General features: G+C 40.4%; 1 protein-coding gene across 6 annotated transcripts in view; it reads left to right on the top strand.

Annotated features, from left to right (window-relative positions):
• Positions 1–19439, top strand: part of foxp1b (forkhead box P1b) — a 297917-nt gene that overhangs the window by 60243 nt on the left and 218235 nt on the right. For all 6 annotated transcript variants that reach the window (XM_028022520.1, XM_028022525.1, XM_028022522.1 and 3 more), the window contains one exon: positions 4677–4720. The gene's annotated coding sequence lies outside the window, so the exon portion shown is untranslated. The remainder of the gene's footprint in view (positions 1–4676; positions 4721–19439) is intronic.

Below are 19439 nucleotides of genomic sequence, written 5' to 3'. Positions count from 1 at the left end.
TACAAAAAAGCAAAAAAATTGCCTTATTGTTCTTCTGTCAAACAGAAGATCAGGGGTCAATGGGTCCAATAACAATATCAATATTGATGACCCATTGATGCAGCTCCCACAGCAAGACCTGGAAAAAATAACACACAGGCTTCATCATCACTTAGCTTAAAGTGCTTTGTTTTTACATGCACAGCAGGAGAAGGGGATTCCTGTGTGGCTATATGTCATTTGTCTGGTGGGTGAGACATCCATATGCCTTTAGGGCTTTCATGTTCATGTTTAGCACTCTTCACCTGTGATCTGATCACAAACAGTAGATGATAATGCCTTTTTTTGCACAAGGTCAGACATATTCATTTCATCCATTGATCTTTATGGAACAGGCAAAAAATAAAATGTATTGGACCACGGGTCTGCAACCTGTGGCTCTTTAAACTCTCCACATTTTTTTCCTTCTTTGTTGTGTTTTTTCTGGAATGACACTAATGATCAGGTGTTACATTAACGGAATACTTTCCGTATTTTTTTAAATCAACGGAAAAATTTGAAGCCTGTCCGTCATTTTCACAGATTACAATTCACTCCCCTGACTATATTTGGTGCAGATGCCTGGGACACTTTCAACTTTAAACAGAGAGTACATGGTGGTGGTAACTAAATCAGTCAATAAAACATCCCTTCTGAATATCATCATGGACACTGAATTAAATGCATCTTTAGATGACAGCATAGTGAAAAGTTATGAGCAGGAAACTTTGGATAGCGCCTGGTTAAAAAGCGCATCAAAAACTTTGGCTGAAGTGGTGCGTTTAACAAGCCTACAGTTCATACAGAATCGAGAAACTATTTTATATGTGTTAATCTATTTATTGTTTAAATGGAGAAGTACAGTTTACCTTGTTAAAAACAAGAAAGTAGTGAGTTAATTATACTGTAACAATTGTATACGTGGCTTTGCTTTGCTCTGTTCAAGCTGCGGGGATGGGATCCTTTCAATCAGTCATCCCAGAAGATCTGCAATTGACTCATCCTGCATTAAAACATATAATATATGCTTTGGAACTCAGTGTTGTCAGAAGTATTAAGGAATTTTTAATCAGTATCACAGTGTATGAAGGGCAGGACTAGAGGTGCAATCTTATGTCACATCCATGGTGGATGAGGGTATTTTAACATCCACACTTTTCCTAGTGAAATGATGAAACACCCTCACTTTCCAGTGTCTTTTGTCAGATTTGGCTCCATTTTTGCTCTGTCTACTGTAGAACTCGCGTGTGGTTTGCGATCAGTTAATTGTAGCCTTTGCTTTTTTAGCATTATCTAGGTCTCTAAACTTGATGGGGTTTTTTTAGTGTTTTTTTCCTTCAAGGACAAATGGTACAGGAGAAGGCAAATCTCCCATGCGCTCCCCGAGTTCTTGCTAAGCAGCACATCCCCTTTTCAGCGCCAGCTGTTCCCTCGGATACACCAGACCACGCTGAAATTCTCCTAATATAATTCCCGGGGCTCGGGAGAATAGTGCAAAAAAAACCAAAAAAAAAAAACAAGCGTGCCAACGAGGAGAGCGTTGAATTTTTCATAAGTGGGGCTCTGGGCTTGTGGAGTTTAGCGGGCAGCGCTCTCATTCATGAGCAGATGTTCAGTGCAGTTACACTCCACAGTTAATATGAACTTGCTGGCCTCTCCGCCATTGGCTACAAGGACGTTGGCAGAGATCTGACATCTGAGAATTCCTCCCCAGTAAAAAACGCAGGTCGGGGAAAGCGATTGCTCCAGCCTTTTTTAGCCACTTCTTTATAGTCCAGGAGCTGGATCCCGGATAAGTGGGGGCGGCGGGAGGGGTTGAGTGCTGACAGCCCATCCGTCTTCAGGCCGACAGTGATGAAACGCCCGCTATTGTTTGCTTTGGGAATAGTGATGAAATTCTCGCAAAATAAGATAATTTCCACAAGTTTTACACTCACTTTTCATATCAACCACTCAGCAGGTGAGATCTCAAATCACCCAAAGGCTGAAACATCACTCATTGGATTGAAACAAACCTTTTATGGTGAGTAATTATTACCCTTGAAACAGGAAATTCATAGAAACAAGGAACCTGTGAGGAAAGGAGGGGGTATTAGCAGTTTGGCCCTGAGCTGAAACCAGCTGGTGCTGTGGTCAGCCTCCCCTGCCTGGCGCCTCAGACATCTGCATGGTCAAACCGGCCAGCCACGCGTTTTGATGTGGCCCCGCAGATCTTTAATAGTTTCCTCCTGACAGAGAGAAGTGAGGGGCTGCGCGGCTCCAGAGAGCAGTGTACATGACACCAAGACTTGGGCCAGTCAGTCCCGATTTTTTGTGTGAAAGTCATCACGGCAAAGTTGCACACGTGGGACTTTAAAGCGAGCAAACGACAAGTTCTTGTTTCCTCCGCACATCTCATTTTCACTTTCTAATTGGTCGTTTTCAGGTTGGCTTTTACAAGAGCAAAACTAATTAGTGTTTCTAAATTCAGCAGAAAAAAAGAAAAAAGAACACCAGCTTGCATGATTGTTCTGGTTTCCTCTGTGGTGTCAGGCACTCAACAAGAAAATAAGACTAATCATTTTCTAAATTGCTCGTATATTTAAAGCCGGGAGCCGAGTGGAACTGCCATTCCTCCTGGCATTTTGTTTGGCAGGAATTGAGGAGGCAGTGGTTGCCCTTTCCCGCCTGTGTACTCTCTTTGTAACTCATGGGAAGTTTAGACTTGGGAGGCCTGTGGGAAAAAAAGGGGAAAAAAACAACAACAAAAAAAACAATGCGTTGTGTTTTAGGTGGGGTTATTTCTGCTTTTATTAGGAATGTCCTGCTGACAGGAGCAAACCCGGCCGAGTTTACAGTAGCTGTGACATTGCCGTTACCTTTATTCAAAGTGCTCCAGCTGCAGCAAGCCCTCAGGAAGCCCCAGTGAAGGCAGGTCCACAGAGGCAGGCCAGAGATAGGCGGGGGTGTCAAACACTGTTTGAATTGGCAGACGCTACCCCCCCTCGGGGAACTTTTCCCTAGCTTTGCAGAAAAGCCGGTGGCGTCGGCTGTGGCGGGGCAGGCGGTGATTTAAGGGGCAGAATGGGCTTTTTCCACCTCTCCTCCCCTTTCAGGAAACGCATCTTGCCGTTTATCCCCTTTGTGTTTTCACTCTAAGGGACTGAATCACAAAGGTCAGCTATAAAAGGCCGTGGACTAACATTTGATAACTGTAATGGGACAAAATATTATACTAATTAATTGGTTTAAAAAATGTCTTCAATCTAATTTGCTGACATTTATGTAACCTGAATGTAAGCAAAAATACCCTGGGTTGAGAGCCTGAGTGAAAATGTATAGTATTTGGAGCTAAAATTATATAACATAGTAATTCACACAGGAGATGTACCGATCCCCAATTTTGCTGCAGATTCCCATTGTTTTACTAAAGGTTTGAACAAATTTAACTGATTCCAGGTTCTCTTTAAGAACTATAAATAACTACAAAATACTTTTTTTAACTTTACGGATGAATGGAACATTTCTGTCACTCCTAATTTTTTTATTGATATTATGACCAGGTCCCATAATTGGTGACATTTCTTGCAATACTGCAAGTAGTTTTCAAGGGAATGCATGTTGAACACTAAATTACCTCTTTTCTGCTGTGTATTATGTAAAACTGGGATGTCAGGGAAAAGGTGGCTAAAAATCTCTGCAGACTCCACACATCCTGGACACAAACCATTTAAGCACACAGTATGATACCATAAATATTTGCATTAATTCAGCCTCATCTTCCGCTTTTGCAAAAACACTAGATATATAAATATTTACAAGAAATACTTTCCATTTTTGATATATTTATATTTTAAATTTCTGTAAAAGCAAAGGCCAATTCCTCGTTAGTTTGCACAAACTTGGTGAATAAAGCGGATCCAGATCCTAACAGGGTTACCTTAATAACACTGTCTATGCTTTTTTAAAGAAAAACAGTTCTTGCTTTTTGCATTATTTTTTATTTATTTATTTTTTGTATGCTGGAAATACTGTTTTTTGTTTTTTTTTTAAGCCAGCTAACCTGTAGTTCATAACAACATACTACCCGACTTCTTTCATTCAAAAAGCCTTTAAACCAGAGAACCAGCATGACAATTTTTTTTTCCTGTACACTTTGATTCTGTATAGATGTAATCTGTTTTTTATTTCCCTCAACAGGTTTAGAAGCCAGTGATTAAGAAAAGCTTGATCAAAGGTTAAGGAGGAGTTGGGGTTTAACATTAGTTAGAGCAGTAATCAATTTCAAGGGGGCTCTGTTCCAGTCATTGGAGTGCGTTATTTTTTTAATAGTCTTGTTGTATATATATATATATATATATATTTATTATGTGTGCATCTCCAAATATTTAAAAGGCACCTAGGCAGTGAATGTTAATTTCAGAGTGACCTGTTTAGTTTTCCTCCAACTTAACTCAAGCATGCTGTAGGAAAAAAAAGACACAGGGGGTGATATGGTAGGCATTTCAGATTGTGGAAAAAAGTATGTGTTTTTTATTTTATTTTTTTAACACTTTTGTGAAACTAATTTTCACCGTTTTTCTCTTTTTCTGGTCCCCCCCACGCCTTCCATCTCTGCCCCATATCCTGCCCTTTGCTCACTTTTGATCTCCTCTCCACTTCTCCATTTGCTCGACCAGCGAGGAGACTCCGGCAGTGACATCCTGTGGAGCCTGACATCAAAGTAAGTACCCAAAGTGGAGATGCTGCTCACGTCTTTTGAAATAGAAGTCTGCTTTATATTGAAAACCATCAGCAGGTTTTTAGTCACCACAAGACTTGTAGGAAAAGGGGTTTTGTGTAGTAACAGACAGCAGCTGTTTGCTGACATCAGCTGTGACTGCTAGAGTCCTGCAGACAGTGACGCAGGCTGGACAGCGGGGAGTTAAAGGTTAACCATGAACCTGACAGGCGCAAGAAATTGCAGATTGTTGCTCGCTCATGTCTGCATCGCTCGCCCTCCCCTTCACTGGACTATCCTAGAAGTCATTACTCCTTGTGTGGTGTATAAACATGTCAAAAACAAACCGTGACCCCAAAGCAGAGCCTCCACAAAGCAAAACAATTTCAAAGCCTGGGATGTAATGTAAACACAGAACATGGCTAACCTTCACGCAGGGAAGACTTCACCTTAAACCTGCTGTTTGTTTTATCGTCCCCTGTTGACCTTGGTCAGGTCGGATTTTCATCTCGCTCGTTTTTTTAGGTCCATGTGGTTCTGTGTTGACATTTAGGGTTCCAGGTTGTTGTTTACATGTACAGCACCTAACAGTAGTTATACTTGAACTTCTTCATATTTCTTGATATTAAGAGTTCCTGTACAGAGAAGTTTGCTTGAATCAGTTTGTAGGTCTGGTTAAGTGAGAAAAAAAGAAAATGGAGAACAGTTTTCAGTTCTTTATTCTATTAGCTAAAAGATGGAAATAAAATCTGATTTTTGAAAACATAGAATGCTTTGTACTTGAATTTATGTTAGATTTTTTTATTTCCGATTTGTTATATATCAAAACTTAGTTTTGTTAAGCTTTTTGAGTTACTTAGAGTTCAAAGATCATTGAAGTCTTTGTCAACAATACAAAATGCTCTAATTCATTCTGCTTTGGGCTCTAGATCACCTTAGATCAGCTTTTTAAATTTTTTTTGGTGCCAAACACAGATTTCAAACTTATTTTTAGGGCTTATGTTGTTCTAACAAAGAAATTGTTGAACAATGTTCTTTGCCTCTTTAGTAAATCTGAAGTGAACTTCATGGTTTGTGAAAAATGTAGCTTTTAAAACCCAACAAGGTAGATGTCTTTTACAGACTCTGATAGATTGTTTGCTTAAATTTTTATGGATTTAGTTTTGGGTATCAAACAAAAGGAGTCGAAGACATATGCGCCCCAAATTTCAGATTTTTTTACATTTGTAAAAGAAAATGTGGAAGTTATGGTCACCGCTGTGAAATATGGTTTTGGCAACAGCATGGTGCAAGGATGCTTTTATTCAGCAGAGAACATAAAAAAGCTCTGCTGAAGAAGTAGATGGAAAGATGGAAAATCTTCACTTCACAATTATGCACCACTTTGTGTTGGTCTATTATATAGTCTCAATGAAACATATTTAGATTCAGGGTTATAAAATAACATTCAAACGTCCAGCATTGAAAATACTTTTTACTAGGCTCAGTATGAGAGTTTACAGACAAAAAGCTTTCGATCAGCATCCAAATGATCCATTTTCACCTGCATTGTTTACAACGGTTGAACACTGTATGTAATAAATAAAGCTGGAATACTTTCTCACATTCTCCCTTTACATTCAGTTGTATACTGACTCTTCTTTCATAAAACCGTCTTCATGCTAACTGTTTAGCACAGTGCCAACAGTCACCGTACACTGACATGAAGCTGTATTTTTTTAAATAAAGCCCAGCTGCTGAATGATCAAATAGTCTCTAATTAAAGCCCGAATGTACACTCATGTAAAATTCTCTCTGGAATGCTAACAACCTGTGATATTTCCAACGGTTGAACATTACTGTTCCCCCTCCTTTCCAAGAAGGGAGGGGGGACAGATACAGAGAAAGAGAGGAAGGAGGGGCAGCGTTCATGTGGCAAGCTTACATGCTGTTCACATCTATGTCAGATTGAGGCTAATGAAGGACAGACTGATCCTTGGATTAGAGCCCTAAGCAAATGATCCCTCTTTGAATAAATTAGAAGCACCGAGCCCTCCCCACCACCCCATGCTGCGCCATAAAAGTGTTGACTTGTGGTTGGACGAGCCCCCAATTGTCACAGTGTTTGATACTATGTTCGAGCCTTTCTTCTTTCTGTTCTTCTATGTCATATATGTTTTGAGAATCTGTGATCATTTCCAGGTCAATACGTCTTCAGGAGCAAAGTTTGATAGCAAGTGGAAAGTATTGAGTGTTGAGTCATTTGACAATGTAAATGAGCCCTCTGAACATTTTTTCCCCCACCCTCTGAAGAGGGATGGCATTTACATATTGCAATTTTTTTCTTTTTTGAGCAAAACAGTATGGTAATCAAAAATATTTAAATATAATTTGTGAATTCTAGTTAGGAATAAGCAAAACAACAACAAAAAAAACTCCCTCTGAACTTTTTCCAAGTAATTTACAGTTAGAGCAGCTCAGCGCATAGATATGAATCCTAAACTCGTAATTACATGGCACTTTTGAATATTTATTGCCCAGACAAGGACACAGAGATGTAACCTCCTAACTTACCGCTCCATTCCTGCTAATAAATTCCTTTCTGCTTCTTTAGTGGTGGGGCTACTTTCACCGGCTGAAATACTGTCATTTGATTTTTGCTGATATAGCATGTGTACTTCATAGGAGAATGAACTGGATGTTTCCAATTAGCCTTAGTCGTTGCTCGTGTGTTGAAGCTGACTGAAGAAGTCTTGCTTAGACCATAGCCTTAATTTTTGTAGGTTTTTAGATTTTTTTTGTATTGTTCATCGTACTTTAAAGTCCATAAAGAGGACACTGTGAAGAATGTTGATGCAAATTTGATTTACAGCTGTAGCACATCAGAGAGAAGTAATTGATCTTCTGTAGGTAATGTAAAGGAAAAGAGAAACCTTTTAGTGGAACCTAGATTCATACTGTTTTTTGCGTTTCTTTTTTTCTACTTTCAACCCTTTATGCGTTTTAACTCCCCCCAAGAGTTCCAGTGTGTCTCAGTTGGAGGTGCACTAATCTCTCGGCTGGGGATTGGCACTGGCCAATTTTTACCTTGATTGGCTCTCATCAGTTAGGTCCTTTAAAATGTGCTGTGATATATTAATGCCTAATTAATTTCACTTTTTGAAACCTGTGGGATGTAAATGAGGTTATCTATACCTGCCGAGTAGCGTGCGCTAATTCCAGATTTTTGTGATTGCACCGAAAGGGGCAGTAATTAGGCAGAGGGTGGCGCCAAAGACACAGCAGATAAGATAATAATTGGAAGAAGAAAAACAGAAATTCTTGTTTTTATGAAATATGAGGAGAGACTCGCTGTTTTCTCCAGTTTTGTATTTTATATCTCAAAGACAACATAGATAAGAAAACTATGTTGATACTTCGCGATAATTTTGTAATTCCTCACATTTTCGTAGAATTACCCAAACACATAGTGCCATTTTATATAATAATAATATATATATATATATATATATAATATAATGTACACACACACACGAGGTGAGTTCTCTTGCCTCATGATCAACTGCAGAGTAAGACAGTAACAGTGAGCGAAAGTAAAGTCAAGTGCAGTAATATATTTTTCTCCTCTTACCACAGCAATCACATATTAATAATCGCAAAATAAACATTAAGCCTAAAACCATACTACTGCAACAGACTTAATGTTCTGCTCTTTGTGTGGGAAATATTTCAGTGCTCTTTTAGGGGCGTGGTTGTCAGTTGCTATGGGAATGAGTTTGTGTGTAGCCTGGCCAATGCAGAGAGCGAGAAAGACGTGGTTTTGAGTTGGGGTCTATATTTGTAAATATGATTATGATTAAGTCAGTGCCTCACCAGCTATGTACCTCACATCACTGATATACACACACATATACTGTATGTATATGCGTTCTGCTTTCTGGTCTAAGCTTTTTCTGGAGTAACATTTTGTCCACAGAGACATCAGTTTTCATTTTATTTGTTGTTTCTGTTGATTTGTTTACTTATTTTGGATATTTAAAATATCTCCCAATTCCAGAGTTAAATGTTCATTAGAATTTAAAGTTTATTGATCTTTGAGGATGTGTAATTGCATTATTTTGCTATTACCATTATATTTCTTCAAAACAGTCTCAAAACAATAATATTATCATTTATTGCAATTACTTATGCGGACAATTTAATGTCCAGCAGAATTTGTTATCGTGACATGCCTAGTCCATGCTCTACCCTCTGTGCCACCGCTGCGCCCTGGTCAAGCTTTTTAAAGATTGCAGATGGGCCAGAAAATGGCAACCTGTGCACTCCTACTGTCTTTGTAATTTAAAAAAAAACTGAATTAGCATGTCAGGCCTTAAAGAAGAACAGAAATGGGTATCAGCCCGAAAAGGCCTGATCAGTGCATCTCATCATACAATATTTCAAAACAGAGCTTTGGTCAGGAGAAGTGATGGCTCGTGGCATATGGACTACACAGATGTATGTTGTACTCGCCCCACACCTCTTGACCTTCCTACCATGCTGCAGCCGGCACGTAATCCTGAGCCCCTGTTTGTAAACATGAAAGCAGCAATCAGACGCCCGTTCTCCCCATTTGCTCGCCTCACAGACTGGCACAACACAACATGACAAGCAACAGATGTGTCACACTGGCTGAAATCAAATCAGCCGTCCAGCATGGACACCATCAGACATGTTGAGGCGGAGGGTGGAGTTGGGGGTGTAGAGGCAGCGAGGACTGCTGGCAGATGAGACAAGGCAGAGCCTCTGCTGCTCCCAGCTTCCTGTCTGGGGAAAAAAGGGACATGTCTGTTTGTGGGGCCGCTTTTGACACTCCAGTCAAAAGCGGAGTGTCAAAACTCTGTCATCTGGGTCGGCTCGCCACAGCTCGGATCATACGTACACATTGCATTCAAAGAGCGTCATATCAGCCGCGTGACAGGTAGGCTCTCAATGAGACAACAGCCAGAGGGGGATGTCCTTTTCAATACAAGTGCAAGCTCAAATGCACAGTGCACTGAGACAAAATAACATCATTTGACATCATTCTGAATGCTCTCATGTTGTCTTTTTTAGTCAGTGTATAAAAAATACTGTAATACTAGAAAAGGAAAGTTCGGAAAGGGAGAAGTTAAAAGGCAGCGACCGTTCTCTTTTGATGTCTACGCCTCGTAAACCGACCATTAAGAGAGTACCTTTACGCATTAAAGATATTCTCTAGGACTCCAACTGACAATCATTTTAGTAATTGATTATTCTATAGATTATTCTGATGATTAATTTGATTTTAAAAATGGTCATATTCTGCAGATATTTCATTCAAACACTTGGAACTTTTTATATATATAGTATTAGAAATACTTTGAAACATGTAAATAAACAAACCATTTTTTTAATCAAATAGGAAGAAAATGCCATAACACAGCATTCATTTAGTGAACACTGGATCATTTGTAGCAAAGGATGGATCTGCTGCTGGAAATATATTTCTAGCATCTAACCTTTTTAAAACATTTGAAAAATTCAACCTTTTTTGCTTGACTTAACATTAACACAATTGATTATTTTCTGATTATTAATTGGACAGGAAAGGGTGCTTAATAGATTTATTTATTTTTTACAGAATTTGAACTGGGTGAAGCTAAAACCACCACTGGAGGAACTTTGGGTGGGACATGTTTACAGATTATTTTATTTCATTTCTTTCAGCGTAATTGCTAAACGTATATATTTTCCTGCAGTTTTGGCTTAATTACTTCCCAGAGGTGTTGGGTTTTTTCAGCAAAAGGCCTTTTTTGAATCTGTCTGAATATCTGTATTGGTCTCGATGTTGACAATGTGCCTGATTCTAAAGGGCGGATCAATTCTCTGCTTTGTGTTTTGAGGACATGGTTTATTATTTATTTTGCACTATGTTTAGAATTTTTAGTTGCACTTTCTGAACCATGTGAAAGGTATGTTGCAGCTTATTTTTTTTTACATGTTTGACCAAGGTAGTCAACCTGTCTTTGTTTTTGTAAGTTTCTTTATTATTTATTTTACATCGGTTGCTATACTCCTAATTGCACTGACTAAGCAAATTAAAATTGTGTTGGTTTTTCATGTTTGACCAAACTTGTGAAGTTTTTGGTGTATTTGTTGCTGTACTGGTGCAGAGTTTTCAAATACATTTGTAAGTCGGCACATTTATGTCTTTAAAAAAAAAAAAAAAATAAATGTTTAAGTCAATTCAGCACGGTTTCTGTATTGGCTGATATTAAATCTGTCTCAGCATCGGAAGTAGTAAAGAAGGGTTCAGTGCATCCCTATGTGTCAATTCCAAAATTAGTGGACAGTTATTCCAATAATTGATTAATCACAATTAATCCAAATAATTGTTTCAGCCCTAATCTGCTTTTGTTAACCGCCCCAAATAGTGTGGCTGCAGGGGGAGAGAAACAGGAATCCACCATCAGGACAAGTGACTGAATGAAGGCGGAGCAGCAGCTGCTTGACTACTGCAGGCCATCACTGCACATCTGTTTATCTATCTGCCAGCCACACGAGTGTTTATACCCACAGGTATAATTGAGCTATTTTCCTGAGGGCAGCCTCACTAAGTTATGTTCCAACTTTCCATTAAAGCTTGTGGAGGTGGGGAGGGACGTTTGACTGATAGTAATCACGCCCAGCAACACTGCTATGTAAATACAGCTTATCAGCTTTACCAATTTGGTTAAGTGACACCAGCGTGGGTGATTCACACATCCAACTCGGGTGGCTGTGACACAAGGCCATACACGCCTTTGTCATTTATTAAACCACCGGCAACTCGTGTTCTTAACAACTAAGTACTCAGGAAGACACATAATTGCGAAAAACACTGTTGAAACAATATCAAGCTGGGAAAATGCAAATAGAAAGTTTTCAACCTGCCGGGCGGGTAAGCTTAACTGTATGCATTCAGCAGCACTGTATGGAAATTGAAATGAGAATATCTAGATCTAAAGCGCAGCATTTAAATATTCAAATGTTAACACCAAACAATATAGTGCATTATGGCTTTTAGTATTTGCATACAACTCTGTTTGCTGCTGCTGAGCTGGAAGAAAGAGAGAGAGAGAGACTATGTGGAGGATGTGGAGCACACAAATAAAGCTTTTGTCTTTTGGTTGTAAGGAAATGACATGTGATAACTGTCCCGTTCAGTTTAAACATTTATAGATATTACAACACCAGTGCAATTAAAGAGGAAAAGCACTTTCTATTGCACATCTGTTTGTGGTGCTTCTTTTTAAAAAACTAACGGTACAGAAGGGTTTGAGTGTTGTTGCTGTCTTTCCTATTTAAAAATGACATTTAAAAACAAGCAAACATTCATTAATAAAAACGTTCTAAGAATTTAGTCATTATCAGAACAGACTAGGTTCCAATCGCAGTTTTCTGACCGATAGCTGATTACCAATCTTTAACAAACCTGACCTTCCAATTCCGATTTTGGCTGATGTCAATTTTTTTTGTCTGAAATGTTGCTAAATAATAGCAAGAAAGTTAAGTGTACATCAGTGGGGTGACTATTGATAACTACAAACATGCAGACATGACCTGGTGGGCCAATCTATCAGTCAAACCTCTCTTATGGAAGAGCAGAAGAGGACAGTGGTAAATTTTAAGACCTTTGCTGAGGTAGATAAGATTGGCTTCACATATAAATATCGACTGATCACCGATCTCCAAAAAATTAAGAAAATTGGTACCGACAAATAGACTGGCCGATAAGTTGGTGCACCCCTAGAACAGACCACATCATAAAATGACACAGATTAATCAGTTATCTGGAGTGGCAGTGACACATTTAAAAAATCTTTTCTTCAAGGAAGTATATTGAGTGTATTTAAATGTTTGGATCCATGTGTTTCGATCTTATTAAATAATCTAATAAGATGGCTTATTTGTGGAAGTGACAGCCACCTTTTATATAGATCAGAACATTGGGATATAATGTGCAAAATGAAGCCTAGGCATACTGTATATTCAAACTGGAAGATGTTATTCATTTCAGCCAATCACGTCATCATGCGCCTCAATCACAGCCTATCGGTGCTGGTCTTTTCCTCATCTCCTCCAATCATAAAGCATCGCACCCTTAATAAGGTCCAGCATCCCGTCTTCACCCGCTTTCTTGACCAAACTTTGACCGTTCCTTGTCTGCTGCTATGTCCGACTTGGATTCCGACTATTTTGTCATGGAGGATCGCGGTCTCTTTCTTTCACCTCCACCTCACAGGAATCACCTCGTTTGGCCATCTGTCTGGATCAACCCTCTCCCTCTTCCATATTCTGATTGGCAGGAATTTTACCTAGACTTCATTTTAAAATCCTTCGAGGTCTTTATGTTGATTTGACCTCCCTCCCATTTTCAAGTCCTCAGATCCTCGGTTTGCTAAAGATCTTTCTATCAGAGAGTTTGTAGCCGCTTATAGCATTTATAGGGACGTCATTTGCTCTGTGTTTCTGGATTGTAGAGTCAAGATTGATGCTTATTTGTCTCTAATTGCAGACCTTCATCTTAAGTACAGGTGTTCCGTTTTTTATCATTACCACAAGGCTGTCGCTCCCACAGCAGCTTTGGTCCTATCTCAATCCAGTATTTGCTTAGATTGGTCCATCCTTGATACCAAAATTCTTATCATGCACACCCAAGCTTTTTCCTGTTCATCTTGCGGCTCTGTCAGCTTTCAAAGTTTGCTCTGCCCCTTCATGCCACTGCTTCCAACCAGTCCCATCCGACATTGATTTCCGGCCCCTTCTATCTATCAACTCATGGATCACCATGTAGGAGAGTACAAGTCTTTAATAACACCGCTATTTGTAATAACTTTAACGAAAGCACCTGTTCATTTCCATTTTGTAATTGTCTCCATATCTTGGGATGTGCAAGGAAGCACATTCCAAGTCAATCTGTCCACGCTGTCCATCCAAGGGCCATTCTGGATCCAGGACCTGATTTTCCATTTCCTGGCAACCGCAAATATGATCCTGGAATTAACTTTTCTACTTGGGCGCCATCCGGATCGTTCCTTTGTCAAGTTCCTACTCAAAGGGTTGTCTCAGGGTTTCTATATCAGCATTTTCTCCCCACTTTCACCCTTTTCTGCCCCAATCTCCAGTCTGCGCTCTGCGAGCCAGAGGTTGTGACCCGGTTACTTCAGCGGAAAGTTTCCCAGCGTTATATAATTGGTCCTTGTAAGTCTTCTCCTTTCTTCCTCTTCCATGTTAGAAGAGGAAGAACATGCGATGGGCATCGCTATGCATGCGATGCCCGTTGCATGTTCTTTCTCAGACTGCATTGCTACGCACAAGTATAGCTACTCATCGCTACTTACTCTGGAAAGAAATGCCTCATCCTCGATTTGTCAGCCCTTCATTCTGGCCTGTAGCCAAGCATTAACTCTCATTCACACACGCTCATTCTTTTTGTATTATGCTTCCATAAATCATGCCATTTCCTTCATAAAAATTTAGGGTCAAGGTGCTTGGCTCAAAAAGGCTGATTTTAATGATACCTTTAAGGTCATGCCTGTGCACCCTTCTCAGTGGCACCTGCTGGGAGCAAAATGGGAAAACCATTTTTACATTGCAGTCAGGCTCACCATCAGGTGAAGGAGTAGTCCTTGCCTCTTCAACAAACTCTCCAAAGTACCCTGTTGGATTCTGCTCAATGTCTCCATCCTCGCCTCAGTCCTCCACCTGCTTGACTACTTTCTTGTCATTGATCAGCCTTTTACTTCCCCCAGCCCTTCTTTAGGTATTCTCCAGCAATTGTTTCACTGTTCCTTGATCCGAGGAGAAAACCATTGGCCCAGCCAAACGGCCCTAGTTTCTCGATAATCACTCTAGACTCCAAGACTAGAGTGATTACAGTTTGTCCCTCACTCCCTGGGGACAAACTGTCCCTCATTCGCAAAGTCTTTCAGTCTCATATCTTCTTTTGTTCTTTCCAAATGTCAACTCCTGTCCCTTTTAGGCCACCTCAACATTGCCATGCGCATCATTCCCCAGGGCCACATTTTCATCTCCCACTTGCTTGACCTTGCCAATTTTGTCCCTTCCCTGCTGAACCCAGTTACCCTGGACAAAGGGTGCTGTTTCGTTCTTGCCTTCTGGTCTAAGCTCCTCAATGACTGGAATGGTATCTCTTTTTTATGATGACATTGTTCGCTCAGCTGATTCCATTCAGTTTTACACAGATGCTGCCCCATCCTCAGCTTTTGGATGTTTTTTTTAGGGACGATGGTTTGCCGAAGCTTGTCCTCCTTTCTTTCCTTCCGTTGAGTCATCCGCTTTTTACAAAATCATCCCCATCACCGTAGCTTGCTGCCTGTGGGATCAGCTCTGAAAACGTAAGCGCTTTGCCGAGCTATGCGACATCGCAGTCATTGAAGCCATTAACTAAGGCCAATCTTCATCCAAGTCAATCATGCCTTTTCTTCATTGCTTTATCAGTCACTCCCAATTTTATCATTACAGTTCATCACGTCCCCTGTTACTCTATTACCATTATTTGTCTCGTTTTGAATTCCAGGTGTTTTGCTGCATGTGTCCATCAGCAGACATTCATCTTACCCCCATTCTTCCATTCGAGGATCTGCTGCTACACTAATCATTCCATTTCAGGATTTTCTAATTTAGATTTTCTAATTTCATTCTATATGAAGACAGGTTTAGCAACCTACACTCATGTTTGAAAGCTAAAGAGATTTAGCTTTCTTTGACCTTACATTCTATCCAAATTACCATTTCTCTCTCAAGCTCTCCAAAGGGAAAGGTCCCGTCCTGGTTCTAATTGCCAATTCTGCCCCTTCCTTGCCATGTTTAAATTCGCACTCAAATGTCAAAAGATAAGTTCTCATTCCGCACCCCTGCTCCTCACACCAGAAGGCTCTCCATGACCGCTGCGTGGTTTATCAAATTTCTTCGTCAAACCCTAGCTGTATGCAACCTGTCTCCTGGTTAGTTCTCTGACCACTCATTTCAGATTGGTGGAGTCATGACAGCAGCTTTTCTTGGTCTCCTTCCAGCAACTCGGTCATTTGTTGTCCTCGGCTTTTTCCTTGTACATTCATCCAGATTGCTCCTCCGCGCTTTCTGCTCAACATACTCTCTTTTTTTAGGTAAGCCCATGTCGACAAATAACTGGTGGTGGTGTTTTTGTCGATTACCTTTTTCCTCTGTTCAAGTTGACAGTCCCTACATTTCCCCTTTAAGCAGCCGGCTAGTCCTGCTATTTCCATTCATCAGGCATAACTTTACTCTCCTCTGTTATTTTTCTCTTATTGTCTCTTTTCACCTGCCATCAATGCCACCCGACGCCCTTGCAGGCACCTCTCAACATCTTGGCAGGCATTCTCGTCTTTCTCTTTCCATGCCCACACAGGCCCTCCATGCCTTGGCAGGCATTCTATCTTCATCTTTCTTTACCAACGCCCTTGCAGGCACCCCGTGCCCATGCAGGCCCTCTACGCCTTGGCAGGCATTCTTTTCGTCTTTCTTTATCATTTGCGGGCACCTGAATATTATGCAAGCCCTTTCATGCCTTGGCAGGCATTACATCTCCATCTTTTCTATCAACACCCTCGACAAACACCTGATGTCTTCACAGGCCCTCTCAACACCTCGGCAAGCACACAATGACGGGACCTTTTCAGTCAGACAACTGACCCTCACGGTACCCTGACAAACTCTCTGATTTTCCACTCTTTGACAAGCATCCAAGTCTCTTTTGACTACTCCAAAATCACTCTCTTACCTCTCTGCACCTCCTTGGCATCCTTTGATTTTTCAGGCATACATATACAGATTCCAATATCAGATCGGTGCATGTACTTTTTTTACAGTTTTACATAGCTGTGCCAGATTCAATGAAGAGCTACTTTGAATGCTGATTTTTAGTTGGCGTTGGATCCGGTGGACCATATTAGCAGATGAATTAGTTTTAATTAAAACCATTTTTGATGTTGGACTGAATGTGTGTGACCACTGGTGAGTCTGTAAGTTACTGCATGTAAACGACCATTTATTTTGCCGTGATGTGAGCTCAAAGTGCAACGCTACCATCTGCATACCAAACGATTGTGTTAAAAATAATAATGGATAAATGACTGATTGTTCACTAGTGATTGGATTCCTTTGTTCCTGTTAAAGCAACTTAAGTGAGTTTTTCTTTAGTTGTGCGTCTAGCCCAGGTGTGGGCAACTCCAGGCCTCGAGGGCCGGTCTTCTGCAAATTTAGATGTATCTCTACTTCAACACACCTGAGTCAAATAATGAGGTCATTAGCAGGACTCTGGAGAACTTGACTGCACTTAGGAGGTGATACAGCTGTTAGATTCAAGTGTGTTGAATAAGGAAGACATCTAAGAGTTGCAGGACACCGGCCCTCGAGGACCAGGATTGCCCACTCCTGGTCTAGCCCTAAATGTTATGTGCGTTACACATAACACTTGGTAGTAAAGAACAATTTATTTTGTATTTCCATGTGTTTGACATCATTGGAAAGTTTAGACACTTCCAGAATATGTAAATAAGTAGACCTGTTCATGGTTTGTCATGACCAGTCACATTTACGAAACAGCATCACTCTTCTCATTAAGATTAACAAAGAAGAGAACAATGTGTGAGTTAAGAGACAAATATGTTCCTTTCAGGTTGCATCATATACACTGCCTGGCCAAAAAAAAGTCACCACCAAAAAATGGTCACACTCTCTAATATTTTGTTGGACCGCCTTTAGCTTTGATTACAGCCCGCATTCGCTGTGGCATTGTTTCAATAAGCTTCTGCAGTGTCACAAGATTTATTTCCATCCAGTGTTGCATTAATCTTTCACCAAGATCTTGTATTGATGATGGGAGAGTCTGACCACTGCGCAAGCCTTCTCCAGCACATCCCAAAGATTCTCAAGGTCTGGACTCTGTGGTGGCCAATCCATGTGTGAAAAAGATGTCTCATGCTCCCTGAACCACTCTTTCACAATGTGAGTCCGATGAATCCTGGCATTGTCATCTTGGAATATGCCCGTTCCATTTGGGAAGACAAAATCCATTGATGGAATAACCTGGTCATTAAGTATATTCAGGTAGTCAGCTGACCTCATTCTTTGGGCACACAATGTTGCTGAACCTAGACCTGACCAACTGCAGCAACCCCAGATCATAGCACTGCCACCACAGACTTGTACAATAGGCACTAGGCATGATGGGTGCATCACTTCACCTGCCTCTCTTCTTACCCTGATGCGCCCATCACTCTGGAACAGGGTAAATCTGGACTCATCAGACCACATGACCCTCTTCCATTCCTCCAGAGTCCAATCTTTATGCTCTCTAGCAAACTGAAGCCTTTTTTTCTGGTTAGCCTTACTGATTAGAGGTTTTCTTACGGCTACACAGCTGTTCAATCCCAACCCCTTGAGTTACCTTTGCATTGTGCGTGTGGAAATGCTTTTGCATTCACAATTAAACATACTCCTGAGTTCTGCTGCTGTTTTTCTTCGATTTGATTTGACCAAACGTTTAAGTAATCGCCGATCACGATCATTCAGGATTTTTTTCCGACCACATTTCTTCCTGGAAGACGATGGTTCCCCACCATCCTTCCAGTTTTTAATGATGCGTTGGACAGTTCTTAACCCAATTCTAGTAGTTTCTGCAATCTCCCTAGATGTTTTCTCTGCTTGATGCATGCCAATGATTTGACCCTTCTTAAACAGACTAACGTCTTTTCCACGACCACAGGATGTGTCTTTTGCCATGGTTGTTTAAGAAATGAGGAGTTACTCATTGCATCAGCTGGGGTTAAATAACTTGTTGCCAGCTGAAAGATAATCGCCTATGCAGTACTTATCCAATAGGAGGCTTGCATCTATTTGCTCAGTTAAATCCAGGTGGCGACTTTTTTTTGGGCCAGGCAGTGTATTAAGATATGTTATCGCATGGGCAATTTCAGGTTAGGTGGTTAAATGGGCTAAGTGGACCTCAGCCTGAAAAAGTTTGAGAAACACTGCTCTAGAGTTATGTAATATTTAATGTTCATCTGTAACATAAACCTCAATAACACATATCGTCGTTATCACAAAACAAAATTATTGACAAAAGTTTAAGTGGTACAAATACTTTTACAAGACATTGTAACTCTTGTTCTTCTTGTTGGACACTGTAGGACAGGAAGAGGCTTTGGACTCAGCCTGGCCTGGCTTAAACATAATAAGGAATTTCAGTTGGAATTTGGTCCACATGTATGTAGGCCTGTCACGATAACAAATTTTACTGGGCAATTAATTGTCCCAGAAATTATGATAAACTATAATATTGTCATTTTGAAACCATTGTTAGCTAATAGCATAAAAATTGTATAATAATGCAAATACACTCTCTCATAGGCCAATAAACAAATTTTGAACATACATTTAGCACTGGAACTGGAAAACCTTTTAAATATAAAAAATTGGGAGAGGGGTTGGAGAGTTTGCATTAGGCACTGTTCACATTCAGATCCTCTCGTTCATGGCAGAGGGAGCTGCCACCCACAAAAAGCCTCTCTGGGTGGTTGGCCATGTCACCCATATCAGAACCGCCACTGCACCTCAGTGATTGTCAGTAGGATGGTCCCTAAGCAAGGAAACAAACATAGGTGCGTTTTAGGTGCAGATATGTTCGTTGTATTGTTTTGTTGTTACTGTTTTACAA

This window comes from Xiphophorus couchianus, chromosome 7 (assembly GCF_001444195.1).
Source record: "Xiphophorus couchianus chromosome 7, X_couchianus-1.0, whole genome shotgun sequence".
NCBI classification, from domain to species: domain Eukaryota; kingdom Metazoa; phylum Chordata; class Actinopteri; order Cyprinodontiformes; family Poeciliidae; genus Xiphophorus; species Xiphophorus couchianus.
This window is presented reverse-complemented; position numbering and strand designations above follow the sequence as displayed.